The following is a 16,499-nucleotide window of genomic DNA, read 5'->3' as shown; positions in this document are numbered from 1 at the left end:
GCATTCAACACATACACAGCCAGATCCCTAAGCAAGGCCCTGTGTTCTCTGTGATAACCTGCATTTAAACACTGTGGCTATGTCTAGACTGCAGGCTTCTTTCGAAAGAGCGCGTCTAGACTACAATGCGCGGATTGAAAAATCGATCTGCTTTTTTGAAAAAGAGCGTCCAGATTGCTGGACGCTCTTTCGAAATTGAAAGCCACCCGGAACTGCTTCTGCCAGGGCATGGGGGCAGCATTTCCTTCTGGGTGCTGCCTGCCTGCCCTTTGCAGAGACGCGTGGTTAAAGGGACACTCCTGAACACCTGTTGCTCTGCTCCTGCAGCTGCCTTTGCTGTCCCTCGAGGAAGTAAGCAAGGCATTGCAGTGCTGGTTTGGAGTGCTCAGCTTCCTGGGACACCCCAGCAGCTTTTTTCTTTTGAGGTTTTTCGCTTTGAGACCCTTTTTTGTGGCATGGAGCCAGAGCTGCCCCTAGGCAGGCGATGGCCCCACACCACCATACTGCAGCTGTTGCTGCATCTGCATGACACTGTCATGAGGCTACTTCCCGAGCTGGACCCAGACCAGAGGTACGAGGGGCTCCTCCGTCAAGCAGCCGCACTGCCCTTGCCTCCGAACTTTTTCGTGGACAGGCGTGTTTGGAGGTTTGACACCAGCTCTGACTGGTGGCACCGGCTCGTGATGGAGATCTGGGATGACCAAGACTGGCTACGGAACTTCCGCATGAGAAAGACCACTTTCCAGGAGCTGTGTACCTGGCTCGCCCCTGCTCTGCAACGGCAAGACACCCACCTGCGGCCCGCCATCCCCCTGGAAAAGAGGGTCGCCATTGCCCTCTGGAAGCTGGCAACCCCCGACAGCTACCGCTCCGTGGGACACCAATTTGGAGTGGGGAGATCTACTGTCGGGGGCGTCTTGATGGAGGTAAGTCATTGTCTGGGGACAGTCACAGTTTGGGGTGGGGGCAAGGGAGACTGTCAGGAAGGGCCAAGTGGAGTGGGAGTGGGAGGGAGCTCCTCCACTCACCCTGAATTGTGTGTGTGGGGGGGGGTTCTGAGGAGGGGATTCCCGGGGTGTTTGAGAGGGAAGGTGGGCGGTGGGTTCTCCTCCTAAGACATAAGGCACCCCTTCTAACATTTTGTTGTCTGTCTCGTTCTGCAGGTGGTGAGGGCCATCAATTCGGAGCTGCTCAACAGGCTCATCTGTCTACCGGATCTGGACAGCGTCATGGCCGGCTTTGCTGCCCTCGGCTTCCCGAATTGCGGAGGAGCGCTCGATGGGACACACATTGCAATCCGTGCACTGCCCCATCGAGCAGCCCAATTCATCAACAGAAAGGGCTACTTTTCTATGGTCCTCCAGGCCCTGGTCGACCATCGTGGTCAGTTTTCGGACATTTGTGTTGGGTGGTCAGGGCGGGCACACGATGCCCAGATCTTCAGAAACTCGTACCTCTACCGGAGGCTTCAGGCAGGAACATTTTCCCCCATCGCGAGTTTGCGGTTGGGGATGTGCACATGCCGGTGTGCATAGTGGCTGATGCCGCCTATCCCCTGATGCCGTGGCTGATGAAGCCCCACACCGGCCACCTGGATGCGAGCAAGGAGCAGTTTAATGCTCACCTTTACCGGGCTCGCAACCAGGTGGAATGTGCGTTTGGACGTTTAAAAGGCAGATTCCGGTGCTTGCTCACACGCCTAGACATGGGGGAGAGCAACATCCCTGAGGTGGTGGCTGCGTGTTGCATCCTCCATAACCTCGTGGAGAGGAAAGGGGAGGCCTTCCTACCAGGGTGGGGGAGAGCTGCTGATGCCCAGGAGAGGCTCTTTGCCCAGCCCCGGACAGCTGCCATCCGCCAGGCTCACCAGTCTGCTGTTGGCATCCGGGAGGCCCTCTGGGAGCAATTCTCCAGTGGAGGCCACTGAGTGTACTGAGGGGCTTCTGCCTGGGGACTGGGCCCTGGCCCCCAATAGAAGCTTCCTCCACAACCCATCTCCTGACCCAGTTTGGACACATCAGTTACACCAGGGTGTGTTGCAAAATAAAATGTTCTGTTTAATTTTTGTACATTTTCTCAAACAATAGTATAAATGTAGCAAACATAACAATTTTTTTTTCATTTTTGTTGTTGAAAACACTATTTACAATAAAGAAACATTTTGTTGAACCCTTTGTTTGTGCTTTAACTGGGGTGATGGGGGTGCTTGAAACCTGGAGGGGGGAAGGGGACTGGAAACCTGGAGGGGGGAAGGGGATCAGGTTGCACGGGGCTTGGCAGATTTCCCTCTCCTGCCTGGGCCTCGTGTTTGGGGTGCTCCACGGCTACGGGATCGGGTGGTGCACCTGTCGGTTGGCTGGCTGGGGTGCTCTTGGGACGTGGTAGCCTGGGGGCGAGGAGGGCCTGGGGGAGAGACGGGCTGGGGAACTGGTGGGGCTGGGGGAGAGGGAGGTCCAAGGGGGGAAAGGGATGCTGTTGTGGAAGGGGGGTTTGGTGGGGTGGGGTCATGGGGTGCTGGAGGAGCAGGACCAGGCACAGGAGCAGGCAAGCCGCAGACCTCCCTCAGAGTGGCGCACAGGGACGTGCGCTGCAGGACCAGCTCGTCCATGAGCCGGTCACGCCAGCAATCCTCTGCCTCCGCCCTCTCTCACAGGATGGAGTTGAGCTCCTGCACGGCCTCCACGTGCTGCCTCAGGATGTCCGCATAGACACGCCTCTGTCTGCGGCTCCCATGTCCCCGAGATGGAGATGGAGGTGGGGCTGGGGTGCTGCGGCCCTCTTCCACGGCTGGTCCGGCTGTGGAGGAAAAGAGGAAGACACAATCAGTCCTAAAAACTGGACTCTGTAGCACTGAAAATACTAACAGGATGGTTTATTAGGGGATGAGCTTTCCTGGGCCAGACCCACATCCTCAGATCAGAGTAACACGGCTACATTTCTATCACAATCAGTCATGTGTGCTACAGCTGTCCAAAAGGGCATGCCCTCTCCTTGAGACAGGGGAATCAGACATTCTGAAGGTAACACTGTGTGTGTGTGACCTGGGCATCAGCTTGAGCATGACAGGTTTCCCTTGTGCATCACCCACTGTGCACCCACCTACCTCCCCCCTCCCCGGGTGTGACACAACCTCACTGTACTCACCTGCTGCTTCCTCTCCCGCACCAGATGACGCCTGGGAGGCCTCAGAGGTCTGTGTGACTGGCTCCATGGTGAGGGTCGCCGTCTCCTCGCTGTCCTCCTCCTCTGGGACCATGTCCCCGTCTCCAGAGTGCTCTGGATCCTGCTCTGGAGCGTCCACCACGGGGTCTGCCAGTCCGGACTGCACGAACCTCCGTGGTGTGCGTGCTTCTGCACTGCCACCCAGGATCTGGTCCAGCTCTGGGTAGTAGGGGCAGTAGTGGGGGGCTGCCCCAGACCGGGAGCTCTCCTCCCTGGCTTTGGCGTAGCCCTGCCGCAGCTCCTTCACTTTGGAGCGCACCTGGTCCTGGGTGCAGGGGTAGTGGCCCTTCTGGGCCAGGGCTTCAGCCATGCGGCCATAAATTTCGGCATTTCGCCGCCGGCTTTTGAGGGCCTGTAAGGCCTCCTCCTCTCCCCACAGCTCCAGCAGGCTCTTGATCTCTGGGCCAGACCAGGATGGTGCCCGGCGCTTGGAGCCCTTGGCTGGGTCCCCAGAAGGCTCGGTGGAAGGGCCAGGACGGTCTTGGGGCTGGGACATGCTGCAGCAAGGTCGCCGTGTGCTCTGGCTCCTTGTCTGCAACAAGTGGCTGTGAGGGTGCCTGTCCCTTTAAGGAATGGCTGCAGCCAGGAACCACACACGTGCAACCCATGCCCCAGATTGTCCACCAGGGCTTCTTCCTGGAGGCCAATTCTTTCGAAAGAAAGGGCTCCCCCCGTCCAGACTCACGTTCTTTCGACGGATCTCCCTCGAAAAAGGCGTTCTTCCTCGTAGAATTAGGTGTACCGCCGTCGAAAGAAAAGCCGCGTTCTTTCGATTTACTTTCGAAAGAACGCGGCTTGAGTCTGGACGCAGGGGAAGTTCTTTCAAAAAAAGGCTACTTTTTTCGAAAAAACCCCTGAGTCTGGACACTGCCACAGTGGCAACTGTCTTTCTTTCTGTACAGCACCGATAAAAATGAGTTCCCACTTCCTCATTAGAACCTAACTTTGTGGTTGCTCAGGAGACATCACAAAATCTGCTTCATTATCTTGGCTCCTCATAAGGGAGCATTTATTAATGAGAACACAACTGGACTTGTGTGGCCAGGCAGCCTAGTGGCTAGATTGCCTGAATTACCACTGTGGCCAAATTGTCTCCTCTTTAGGGCTGGGAGATGAGCAGGAAGATCCAGCCCCTCCTCTCCACTGGCTCGCAGCTCAGTGCCCTGAGCATGTCAGCCCCTGGACAGGAGGTGATGTCCTTCCCAGTAGGGAGTCAGAAATCATTGCCACGGGCCACTTCCCACCAGTATGTTACTCCACTCATTTTGGGACTGGCCCCTCTAGTCCAGCCTACCATGCAGCAGGATTCCCTCTCAGGTCTAGACAGAGCCTTGCTGCAGTCCCATGCTTCCGGAGGCAGAGCAGACATAAGCTGCCGAGAGCAAGCTGCACAGCGTCTCTGGGGTTCATTCAGTTAGTTACCTGCCACGCTGGGGGCTCCTCTTCAGTTTCCTTGACCCAGCAAGCTGTGGTTGCTGGAAGCTCGGTGCTCTGTCCTAGTTCCTGCCTCTTCACCAGTCAGCCCTGAGCTGAGGCAGGCTCTGTTCTTTTATCCCACCTCTTGGCTGCAGGTACAATGGGGCAGGGCTAGCTGGGCTCAACGGCTTTTTAGCCCCTTTTGTGCTGGCTGGCAGCTTCTCTGCTTCATCAGCCTGCTAAGGAAGAGTTCAGATTTGCTCTGCCCTCAGCACACCTCCTTCTGCCTTAGGTCCATGGTGCCCATGGGGGGGGGGGGGGCCGCAGATGACCCAGGAGCCACCTCTTCCACCTTATGTCAGCTGAGAGCTTCCCCCAGCAGGGAGCCAGAGTGCCATATACAGGGGGCAGAAATCTGGCCATTAGTCATCATAGACCTGGGAGGCTTATCTACTGGTACTGGAAAGAATGTTCTGCAAGGGAGACACAGATACCAGGAGTGTGTGCTGCCTTCCCTGAGCTGAGGCAACAGGGTGATGGGTTTCCCTTGGGGTCTACCTGTAACTGCACAACCGCTGCCCCGCTAGCCTGGGCTCCCATTCTCAGTGTGTTGCTGTGACAAATGGCAAAAGGTTCCAGTCATCACTCCCATCTCAGATGGAGCACACCGATCAGCAGACATAAACAGTCTCTTTGACCAGCCCCTTCATAGGACGGCTGCTCCCGGTTCCTCAGACACACGCACCCTCTGGAGTTAACATCTTGCACTGCACAGGGAACTGTACCACATAAGCTCATAAAAGTTGCCCCATCCTTCAACATGTAAAGGGATGTGCAACAGCCTTTGGTCTCTGAGCTATGATTCCCATAAACTTCATCCCAGCTAACTGGTTTAGATAAATCAAAACCAAGGTTATTAAGTACAAAAGCTAGATTTTATGATTGCTAGGGGGCTTCCCCCACGCTCACCATGCCAGCCAACCCCCCTCTCTGGGGCTAGGTTACTCCATGGTGGGAAGGTGCAGGAGCAGGCTGGGGTTGCAGAGCCTCAGTGGAATGGGTGAGTGAGGGAACAGGGGTGCAGGTGTGATGGACTCCCCCATGCTTTATGAAATGCACTTACGGACATGCATGTACAGAACTCAGAGATGCTTTGAGGCAAGCATTTCATGTAATCATAGAATCATAGAATACTAGAACTGGAAGGGACCTCAAGAGGTCATCTAGTCCAGTCCTCTGCCCTCATGGCAGGACCAAATACTGTCTAGACCATCCCTGATAGACATTTATCTAACCTACTCTTAAATATCTCCAGAGATGGGGATTCCACAACCTCCCTGGGCAATTTATTCCAGTGTTTGACCACCCTGACAGGTAGGAACTTTCTCCTAATGTCCAACCTAAACCTCCCTTGCTGCAGTTTAAGCCCATTGTGTCTTGTTCTATCCTCAGAGGCCAAGATGAACAAGTTTTCTCCCTCCTCCTTGTGACACCCTTTTAGATACCTGAAAACTGCTCTCATGTCCCCCCTCAATCTTCTCTTTTCTAAACTAAACAAACCCAATTCCTTCAGCCTTCCCTCATAGGTCATGTTCTCTAGACCTTTAATCATTCTCGTTGCTCTTCTCTGGACCCTCTCCAATTTCTCTGCATCTTTCTTGAAATGCGGTGCCCAGAACTGGACACAATACTCGAAGGCTACGTCTAGACTGGCATGATTTTCAAGAAAAGCGCGTCTAGATTGGCAGCGCGCTTTTGCGCAAAAGCTGAAGCCCGGAACCATTTTGAAGAGGGCAAAGGCCACCAGACCTTTCTGGGGGCGGGGCCGGAGAGCCATTCAGACACGTGCTTAAAGGGGTCTCGCCCGACAGCCGTTGGTCTCCTGCTCCGTGCGTTGGGACCTCTGCCAGGGACTGACAGCCATAGCAGGTTTGGTGGTTGCCCTCTGATTTTGGGGACACAACCCTTTTGCCCCCAACGGCTTTTTCCTGTGTTTTCTGTCTTCTGCCCTGCCCTGTCTGCTATGGAGCCATGGGTGGCCATGTGCCTGCTCGGGCCCCTGTTGGCCATTTTCGAGTGCCTGCAGCTGGTGCTCCAGGCCGGTGCCCTCATCTTTCAGGACCAGGAGGCAGCGATCGCCTTTGACTCCCTCACCAGGGAGGCCATGACATCCCTGTGGCATCAGCACCCAACCGTGGAGAGGCCACTATGGAGACTGGACACCAGCACTGACTGGTGGGACCGGCTGGTCCTCGGGCAATGAGAAGACCAGCAATGGCTCCGGAATTCCCGCATGTGAAAGCGGACGTTCCTGGAACTGTGCACCTGGCTCACCCCCGTGCTCCAGAGAGCCACCACCCGGCTGTGGGCACCCATCCCTGTCGACAAGAGAGTCGCCATCGTGCTGTGGAAGCTGGCCACCCTGGACAGCCACCGATCGGTGGCAAAGCAATTCGGGGTGGGAAGATCCACCGTCGGTGTCGTCGTGATGGAGGTAAGTCCCAGGGGGTATGCCTACACTGCCACCCTAGTTCAAACTAGGGTGGCTAATGTAGGCATTCAAAGTTGTACATGAAGCACAAGGAGTAACGGTAGTTTGAATTAGAGAGCCTAATTCGAACTACCTACTCTGTGCCGCGTGTAGCTGTGGGCACGGAGTCCGCACTAAGGGGGATTTAAAAATGGCGGCACCCAGCAAGATGCAAATGAAGCCCGGGATATTTAAATCCCGGGCTTCATTTGCAACTTCGAATGCCTACATTAGCCACCCTAGTTCGAACTAGGGTGACAGTGTAGACATACCTAGGGGGTGTGGGGTGCGAGGAGGGTGCTGCACTCCATGACCAGGGGCAGCCAAGTCTCCAGGCTGGGTCACCCCGGGGTTTGGGCCGTTCCTCCCTTGCACAGGCCCGCTGGTGGGGGAGTGGCGTGGGGCAAGGGGGCCCTGGTGTGTGTGTGTGTGTGTGTGTGTGTGTGTGTGTGTGTGGACAAAGGGAATCACGGGGAGGGGCCAAGGGAGCGCACACTCACCTCTGCCTTATGTGATGTGTTCCCTTGTGTTTCTCTGCACCCTTCTGCAGGTCGTCCATGACAACAATAATGTCCTGCTCCCAAGAGTCATCCTCCTGCGCGATGTGGATGGTACCATGGCCGACTTCGCTGCCCTCGGGTTCCCCAACTGCGGGGGAGCCCTGGACGCCACCCAGATCCCCGTCCAGGCCCCGGAGCATCAAGCAGCCCATTTCATGAACAGGAAGGGGTACTGCTCCATTGTTCTGCAGGCCCTCGTGGACCACCGGGGCCACTTCCTGGACATCTACGCGGGCTGGTCCGGCCGGGCACACAACGCCGGCATCCTCTGTATCTCCGGACTCTTTTGCAGGCTGGAGGCGGGCACCTACTTCCCCCGGTAGGAGTTGACTGTTGGGGATGTGCCTATGTCCATCTGTGTCATTGGGAACACAGCCTACCCCCTGCTCTGGCTAATGCAGCCCTACACGGGGCAGTCAGACCAGAACTGGGCCCGGTTCAACAACTGCATCAACCGGGCCCAAAATCAGGTGGAGCTCGCCTTCGGCCACTTAAAAGCCCATTTCCGTTGTTTGCTCACCCGTCTCAAGATGGGTGAGTGGAATGCAACGGAGGTACTGCTGCATGCTACACAACGTTGTGGAGCGGAGAGAGGAGGCCTTCCTCCCTGCATGGATGGCAGCGGAGGACAGTTGTTTGCACAGCCCCACACAGATACCATCCGCCAGGCACACCAGGATGGGGTGCGCATCAGAGAGGCCCTGAAGGACATGTTCGCACAAGCCCCATGGTAGGGTCACCAGGGTCTCCCCAGACTACTCCCTCCCATCCCCTACCCTTCCCCACTCCCTCCCCTTACCTCCCCCCAATTGTAAAGCGTTGGGTCCAAGCACATTGGCTGTCATCGTGACTGTTCGTCGGGTGCGTCGGGCATAGTTAGGGTTTTTCTTGTTAGTTTAGGCTTGGGTTCAGGCCACCATCACCTGTTCGAGGTGTCCCGAAGAATGTGGTTCGTGTGGAAGGCTCAAGTCAGCGTACTGGATTCCAGTCGTCTTCAAGGGATCTCCTGGCTGTTCCTCTCCTGAGTCCCGGAAGGACCAGAGGATTGAGGCTGCCAGCAACACTACCCAATTGTCCTCCCTGCGCCTGGACTATGTTACATATTCTTTTGTGTGCGTCTTTTAACCGTTCTTGCTTGTTTGTTATCTATGTTAATATAGTTGTGGTTTAAATTTTACTGAAAAGTGTCAGTATTTATTCATGCGCCACAAACCAATGACCAATTAAAAGGGACCACCGGTGATAGATACTGAATTTGGTGTCCGCATTTTGTAATCCTCTTAATTTTAGTTGGCTAATTGGCATCTCAACTCATTTATTACAGTTACTTTGAGCAACACAATAACCAGCACAGTTTTGTTTTCAACTGAAAAATTGTCTATTTTTATTTACAAGGGGGAGGGGGAGCAGGAGGAGACCTTCAACTGGGACAGGGAGGGGGAGGAGACCTTCAACTGGGATGGGGGGGGAAGAGCTACTCCTCGGAGGGATGGCCCCTGCGAGCGCTCCTTTGTGGGCGGACCTGCACATGGGGGGCAGGCCGCATCAGGGCAGGCTGCATGAGAAGGTGGGCAGGAGGAGGGGGCATGGGCAGTGCTAGGGGACGGATGTCGAGGGTATGGGGTAAGGCCATGCCATAACGTATGGCATGTGCTATGTGTGCAGTGAGGGTGGCGATGGAGTTAGCCATCCTCGTGCACTGGGCCTGGAAGGCAGCCCAGGTCTCCTGGCGCCACTACAGGTCCTCCTGGACGTGCTCGCGAATGGAGCCCTGTATTCCCTTTACCGCCTGGACGTGGCGACGACGGAGCTGGTCCCGGTGGTGGAGCCTGCGCCTCCGTGGTTGGGCAGCTGGGGGTGCCGCTGCTGCTGGACTGGAGGGTCCCCGGGCTGTGCTTGGTCCCGCTGCAGGGAAGAGAAGAAAGGACGGGTCAGTCAGGCAGCCCGGCCACTGTCCCCACACCTCATGCCCTCCACCCCTGAGCCCAGGTGACACCACAGTAGTGTGGTTTGGGCCCACTTGGTTCCTCCCTTCCCCCCGTGTTGTATGTTTGCAAGGAGGACCGCCCCTGGAGTAGGGTCCTCCTTCATGTATTTTAACCACCGGTCTGTGTCCTGGCCCCGTGGAGGGTGGAAGGGCACTTGTGTTGCGTTCACCTGTGGAACTCCCTGCCGGTGGAGGCTGTGAAAAGCTTTGGGCTAATCACTGGTGTTTGACAGGGAGCAAGATGCATCCCCACACAGTGCCTGGGAGCACGTCTGGCAGAGGCGGTCTGGGATCTCAGATCCCAAGGCGTGAGATATCTCCTGGATAGAATCAGAAGATTGACTGGGGGGGGGGGGTGTCCCATCCTTGCAGCAAAACTCAGGTGGCCCTAAGGGCGGCCCGAGCACTTCCCCCCCTTCTCCCTCCCACTAGCCCTCACACAACCCCGGTAGCCCAGGGACATGTGTGGCCGCAGTGGGGACTTCCCTCGGGGGGCCAGCCAAGGCACCGGGAGCAGGCGAGGGGCTCAGTGGGGGCCACGCTCACAGGGCTGTGACGCTGCGGTTTACCCAGGAGCAGTTGGCTGTGCCTCACAGCCAGGCATGGGGCAGTGTTGACGTTCTCCGTGCTGCACCCGTGCGGAGGTGCGGGCTCTGGGCTGAGTCCCTGGGGCCCTGGCTGGTTCCAGCCGGCATCCACCCTTCCCCCTGGTCCCGCCACATGTGTGTGAGCAGCACGGTCCCAGGCGTGCCCTGCAGCTGCCTGCCACGGCCACGTGCCACTCGGTCACCAGGCTGCACGTGGTTGCACGTGCTGCTTGCTGCCTAATGCTACGCAGCATGCAGCTCATGTGGCCTGAGTGACATGCTCTCCCCGTCCCCCCTCCGGGCACCTGGCTCCCCCCCCCCCCGCACCACCCACCCTTTGGGAGTGCAAACTGCAAAGACTCACCAGTGGGTTCCTCCCTGGCCTCGGAGGGGCTGCTGGAGGGGGCCTGCTAGGTGGCAATACTGGCCTCCTCCAACGCACTGCTTTCTCCTTTCCCCGCCTCGGTGGTCTGGGTTACGGGGGAGCGCTGGCAGGTGTTCATGGGCACGTCTGGGGCTTGCGGGGCTGGCTGGCCGAGGATGGCGTGCAGCCAGTCGTAGTGGGGGCAGGTGTCTGGTCCTGCCCCCCTGCCCTTGCTGGCCCGCATGTAACCCAGGCGCAGCGTCTTGACCTTCGCCCTTACCTGTTCGAGGTTCCGGGCTGGATGTCCGTGCTGGGCTAGTGCCTGGGCCATGTGGCCGTATATGTTGGCATTGCGGCGCCGGGACCATGTGTCATGGAGGCCCTGCTCCTCCTGCCAGAGGTCCAGGAGGGTCTCCAGTTCCCTGGGGGACCACGAGAGGGAGTATCTTTTCTGGCCCCTGGGGGCCTCCTGCACTGGGGTTGCAGGTGGCTCACTGCCCGGAGCAGCCATGGCTGGCTCAGATGGCTGCTGGACAGGGCAGGGGCGCCGTGGCAGAGTTCAGTGGCAGGCCTGAGGCACGCTCCTGCCACGTGCGCTCAGCAGCCTGTGGCTGCTTTAAGAGCTCGGGTTATTAGGAAGGCCAGGGCTCCTACAGGGTCTACCGGCGTCCAAACCGCTTTTTTCCATTTAGCTTGCTTTTGGCAAAAGCGTTAGCTAGCTGTCTACACTGGCCCTTTTGCACAACAGTTTTTTGCAAAAAGAACTTTTGCCCGAACGGGAGTGGCAAAGCTTTTCCAGAAAAGCGGCTGATTTCGCACAGTAGATCGTCAGTGCTTTTGCAGAAAATCAAGCGGCCAGGTTTTCCGAAAAAGTGGCTGATTTCCCGGAAAAACTGGCCAGTCTAGACACAGCACAACTGAGGCCTAACCAGCGCAGAGTAGAGCGGAAGAATGACTTCTCGTGTCTTGCTCACAACACACCTGTTAATGCAGCCCAGAATCATGTTTGCTTTCTTTGCAACGGCATCACACTGCTGACTCATATTCAGCTTGTGGTCCACTATAACCTCTAGATCCCTTTCTGCCGTACTCCTTTCCAGACCGTCGCTTTCCATTCTGTATGTATGGGTCTGTCTACACTACAGCACTAATTCAAACTAACTTAATTCAAATTAGTTAATTCAAACTAAGCTAATTCGAACTAGTTTATCTAGACCTAAAAACTAATTCAAATTAGCGTTTTGCTAATTCGAACTAGCATGTCCACATTGAGTGGACCCTGAACCGAGGTTAAGGCTGGCCGGAGCCAGTGCCAGCAGGGCATCAGATTAGGACTTAGACCGTGGAGCTGCCGTCTCAGGCTAGCCGAGGTCTGTGCTTAAAGGGACCCGACCCCCACCCCGGACAGACAGTTCTGAGGGTTCCCCGCTTGATTGTCTACCTCAATGAGGGTATGTCTACATTACCCTCCTAGTTCGAACTAGGGTGGTAATGTAGGCATACTGCAATTGCAAATGAAGCCCAGGATTTGAATTTCCCGGGCTTCATTTGCATAAGCGGGGAGCCGCCATTTTTAAAACCCCGCTGGTTCGAACCCCGTGCAGCGTGGCTACACGGGGCACGAACTACGTAGTTCGAACTACCGTTACTCCTCGGGGAAAAGGAGGTGGGAGAGGGGAAGAGAGAGGGAGGGAGAGGAGAGGGCAACTAAAATAATCAGAGGTTTGGAACAGGTCCCATATGAAGAGAGGCTAAAGAGACTGGGACTTTTCAGTTTAGGAAAGAGGACACTGAGAGGGGATATGATAGAGGTCTATGAAAGCATGAGTGGTGTGGAGAGGGTGCATAAAGAAAAGTTCTTCATTAGTTCCCATAAAAGAAGGACTAGAGGACACCAAAGGAAAGGAATGGGTAGCATGCTTCAAACTAGTAACAGAAAGTTGTTCTTCACAAAGAAAAGGTTCATCCTGTGGAACTCCTTGCTGCAGGAGGCTGTGAAGGCTAGAACTAGAACAGAGTTTAAAGAGAAGTGAGATAAAGTGATGGAGGTTGGGTCCATGGAGAGGTATTAGCCAGGGGGTAGGAATGGTGTCCCTGCCCAAAGTTTGTGGATGGCTGGAGATGGATGGCACGAGACAAATGGCTTGGTCACTGTCTTCGGTCCATCCCCTCCAGGGTCCCTAGGGTTGGCCGCTGTCAGCAGACAGGCTACTGGACTAGATGGACCTTTGGTCTGACCCAGTACGGCCATTGTAAGCTCAGGGCTCAGGGTCGGGGGTCTCAGTGGACCACCTTGATTTTCATGCCAACCTGCTCCTGGGTGCCCAGGCTGGCAGCTCTCCTGCCCTAGACGGCCACTTTCCTGTGCCTAGTGCAGAGGTCGTGGACAAGGTCCACGATGTCCGCACTAGACCAGGCGGGTGCCTGCCTCTTGCAGTCCCAGGCAAGCTCCCGGGAGCTGCCAGCCTGGTCCCGGGAAGAGGGGGAGGGCTGGGGGGCATTGGGTGGCTGGCTCGATCCGTGCCAGGTGCAGGGTCTGCTGGCTGGGTGCTGTCAGGCTTGCACCTGGCACGGGCACCGTAGCCAGCCCGTGCTCCTTTAAAGGGTCCGTGGCCGGGAGGGGCGCAATAGAGTTTCCCTGGTGGTGCCCAGAGTGGCCACCAGGGAAAGCTGGGGAGGGCTAGCCTCCCACTAGTTCGAATTAAGGGGCTACACACCTCTTAATTCGAACTAGTAAATTCGAACTAGGCTTTGTCCTCGTAGAATGAGGTTTACCTAGTTTGAACTAAGAGCTCTGCTAGTTCGAATTAAATTAGAACTAGCGGTTTGCCTGTGTAGCGCCTATCAAAGTTAATTCGAACTAACGTACGTTCGAATTAACTTTGTAGTGTAGACATACCCTAACAGAGTTTAAAGAGAACTATTAGCCCGGGGGTAGGAATGGTGTCCCTGGGCTCCGTTTGTGGAAGGCTGGAGATGGATGGCACAAGACAAATGACTTGGTCATTGTCTTCGGTCCATCCCCTCCGGGGTAGCTGGTGTTGACCACTGTCGGCAGACAGGATACTGGGCTAGATGGATCTTTGGTCTGACCCAGTACGGCCGTTCTTATGTTCTTATTGTCTAAGCCCAGGGCTCAGGGTTGGGGGTTTCACTGGACCACATTGGTTTTGAATGTGGCCTTTGCTGGCCAGCCTGGCAGCTATCCTGTCCTAGACAGCTGCATTTCTGTGCCTAGTGTGGAGGTCGTGGATGTTGGAGGCCTTCCCCCAAACCTGGATGAGGTCCACGATCTCTGCACTAAACCAGGCAGGCGCCTACATCTTGTGGCCTCGGGCAGGCTCCTGGGAGCCGCCAGCCTTGTCCCGGGAAGAGGCGTAGGGCTGGGTGGCAGCGGGTGGCTGGCTCGAGCCGTGCCAGGTGCAGGGTCTGCTGGCTGGGTGCTGGCAGGCTTGCACCTGGCACAGGCACTGTAGCCAGCCCGTGCCCCTTTAAGGGCTCCGGGGCCGCGAGGGGGGCATACGAGTTTCCCTGGTGGTGCCCAGAGTGGCCACCAATGCAAGCTGGGGAGGGCTAGCCTCCCACTAGTTCGAATTAAGCGGCTACACAGCCCTTAATTCGAACTAGTTAATTCGAACTAGGTGTTAGTCCTCGTGGAATGAGGTTTACCTAGTTCGAATTAAGTGCTCTGCTAGTTCGAATTAAGTTCGAACTAGCGGTTTGCCTGTGTAGCACCTATCAAAGTTAATTCGAACTAATACCTGTTAGTTCGAATTAACTTTGTAGTGTAGACATACCCTATTAAACTGACTGTTCCTTCCTAAGTGGAGCACTTTGCATTTGTCTTTATTAAACTTCATCCTGTTTACCTCTGACCATTTCTCCAATTTGTCCAGGTCATTTTGAATTATGATCCTATCCTCCGGATTAGTCGCAACCCCTCCCAGCTCGGTATCATCTGCAAACTTAATAAGCGTACTTTCTATGCTGATATCTAAATCGTTGAGAGAGCCTGTCCCTAAGCAGACCCCTGCGGAACCCCACTTGTTATGCCTTTCCAGCAGGATTGTGAACCATTAATAACTACTCTCTGAGTATGGTTCTCCAGCCAGTTATGCACCCACCTTATAGTAGCCCCATCTAAGTTGTATTTGCCTAGTTTATTGATATGTGCGACCCGTATCAAACCCCTTACTAAAGTTGAGGTATACCACATTTACTGCTTCTCCCTTATCCACAAGATTCGTTATCCTATTAAAGAAAGCTATCAGATTCATTTGACATAATTTGTTCTTTACAAATCCATGCTGGCTGTTTCCTATCACCTTCCCACTTTCCAAGTGTTTACAGATGATTTCCTTAATTACTTGCTCCATTCTCTTCCCTGGCACAGAAGTTAAACTAACTGGTCTGTATTTCCCTTTTTATAGATGGGCACTATATTTGTTCTTTTCCAGTCTGCTGGAATCTCTCCTGTCTCCCATAGTGATAGAAATGTAGACGTGTTAGTCTGGGGTAGCTGAAGCAAACTGCAGGACAATGTAGCACTTTAAAGACTAACAAGATGGTTTATTAGATGATGAGCTTTCGTGGGCCAGACCCACTTCCTCAGATCAAGTAGTGGAAGAAAATAGTCACAACCATATATACCAAAGGATACAATTAAAAAAAATAAACACATATGAAAAGGACAAATCACATTGCAGAACAGGAGGGGGATGCAGGGGGGGGGGAGGAAGGAAGGTAAGTGTCTGTGAATTGACGATATTAGAGGTGGGGAGAGTGGGATAGTTCAAGTGTCATTCATGTTAAAATTCGACACTCTCCAAAGAGGATTGAACAAACACTTGAACTATCTCACCCATTACAAAGATAGCTTCACCAATTATCACCTCTAATACCATTAACTCACAAACATCCCACTCTCCCCACCTCTAACATCATCAATTCACAGACACTTACCTTCCTTCCTCCCCCCCCCCCCCGCATCCCCCTTCTGTTCTGTAATGTGATTTGTCCTTTTCATATGTGTTCATTTTTTTAATTGTATCCTTTGGTATATATGGTTGTGACTACTTTCTTCCACTATTTGATCTGAGGAAATGGGTCTGGCCCACAAAAGCTCATCACCAGCCCGGTACAGCGCGGAAGCCCTGGAACCTGGGGAAAGGAGGGGCACCACAATGGAAGGGCAGACCCCAGAGGTGCCCCGGGATGGGGCCCCGAATGACAGCTAGCCCCGGTATGGCGTAGCCCTGAGAGGAAGGAGGAAAAGGAGGCATGGAGCAACACAGAAAGGGGCCCAGAGATCAAGACAACGACCCCAGCGCGGACAAGAGGGCTATTTCCGCAGAGAGTGTCCTATGATGGATTGTATGTACGGGCAACCCCTACCCAGGAGGGACCCATGACGAGAGGTAAGCCGAACCCGAATTACGAGGAGGGTATGTCTGAATGGGGAGACGGTGGAGGCTGTATTAGATTCCGGGTGCGGGCAGATGTCAGTGAGGGAGGATATCTTAAAAGGGGGCCGGCCCACACAAGCCCAGGTGTGGATTAGATGCGTGCATGGGGACGCACGGCCCTACCCGACGGTACAAGTAAGCCTGCATGACGGACAGAAGGGGGCCGCTGCGCGTGGCATGGCGGCTACCCTGTCAAGTATTGTTAGGCCGGGATTGGCCGGGATTTAAGCAGCTCCTGCTAGAAGGGCACTGCACCCGGGGAATGGAGGTGGAAGACGTGTGGGCAGCCGAGAAAAAGGGGGAAGCGCACCCAGCCCAACAAAGGACAGGAGAACCAGAGAGGTGGAAGCCCTAGACAGCCCTGGAAG

This window comes from Pelodiscus sinensis, chromosome 2 (genome assembly GCF_052426305.1).
Source record: "Pelodiscus sinensis isolate ZL-2025 chromosome 2, ASM5242630v1, whole genome shotgun sequence".
In the NCBI taxonomy this organism is placed as follows: Eukaryota; Metazoa; Chordata; order Testudines; family Trionychidae; genus Pelodiscus; species Pelodiscus sinensis.
The sequence above is the reverse complement of the archived record's forward strand: the minus strand, read 5'-3'. Positions refer to the sequence as shown.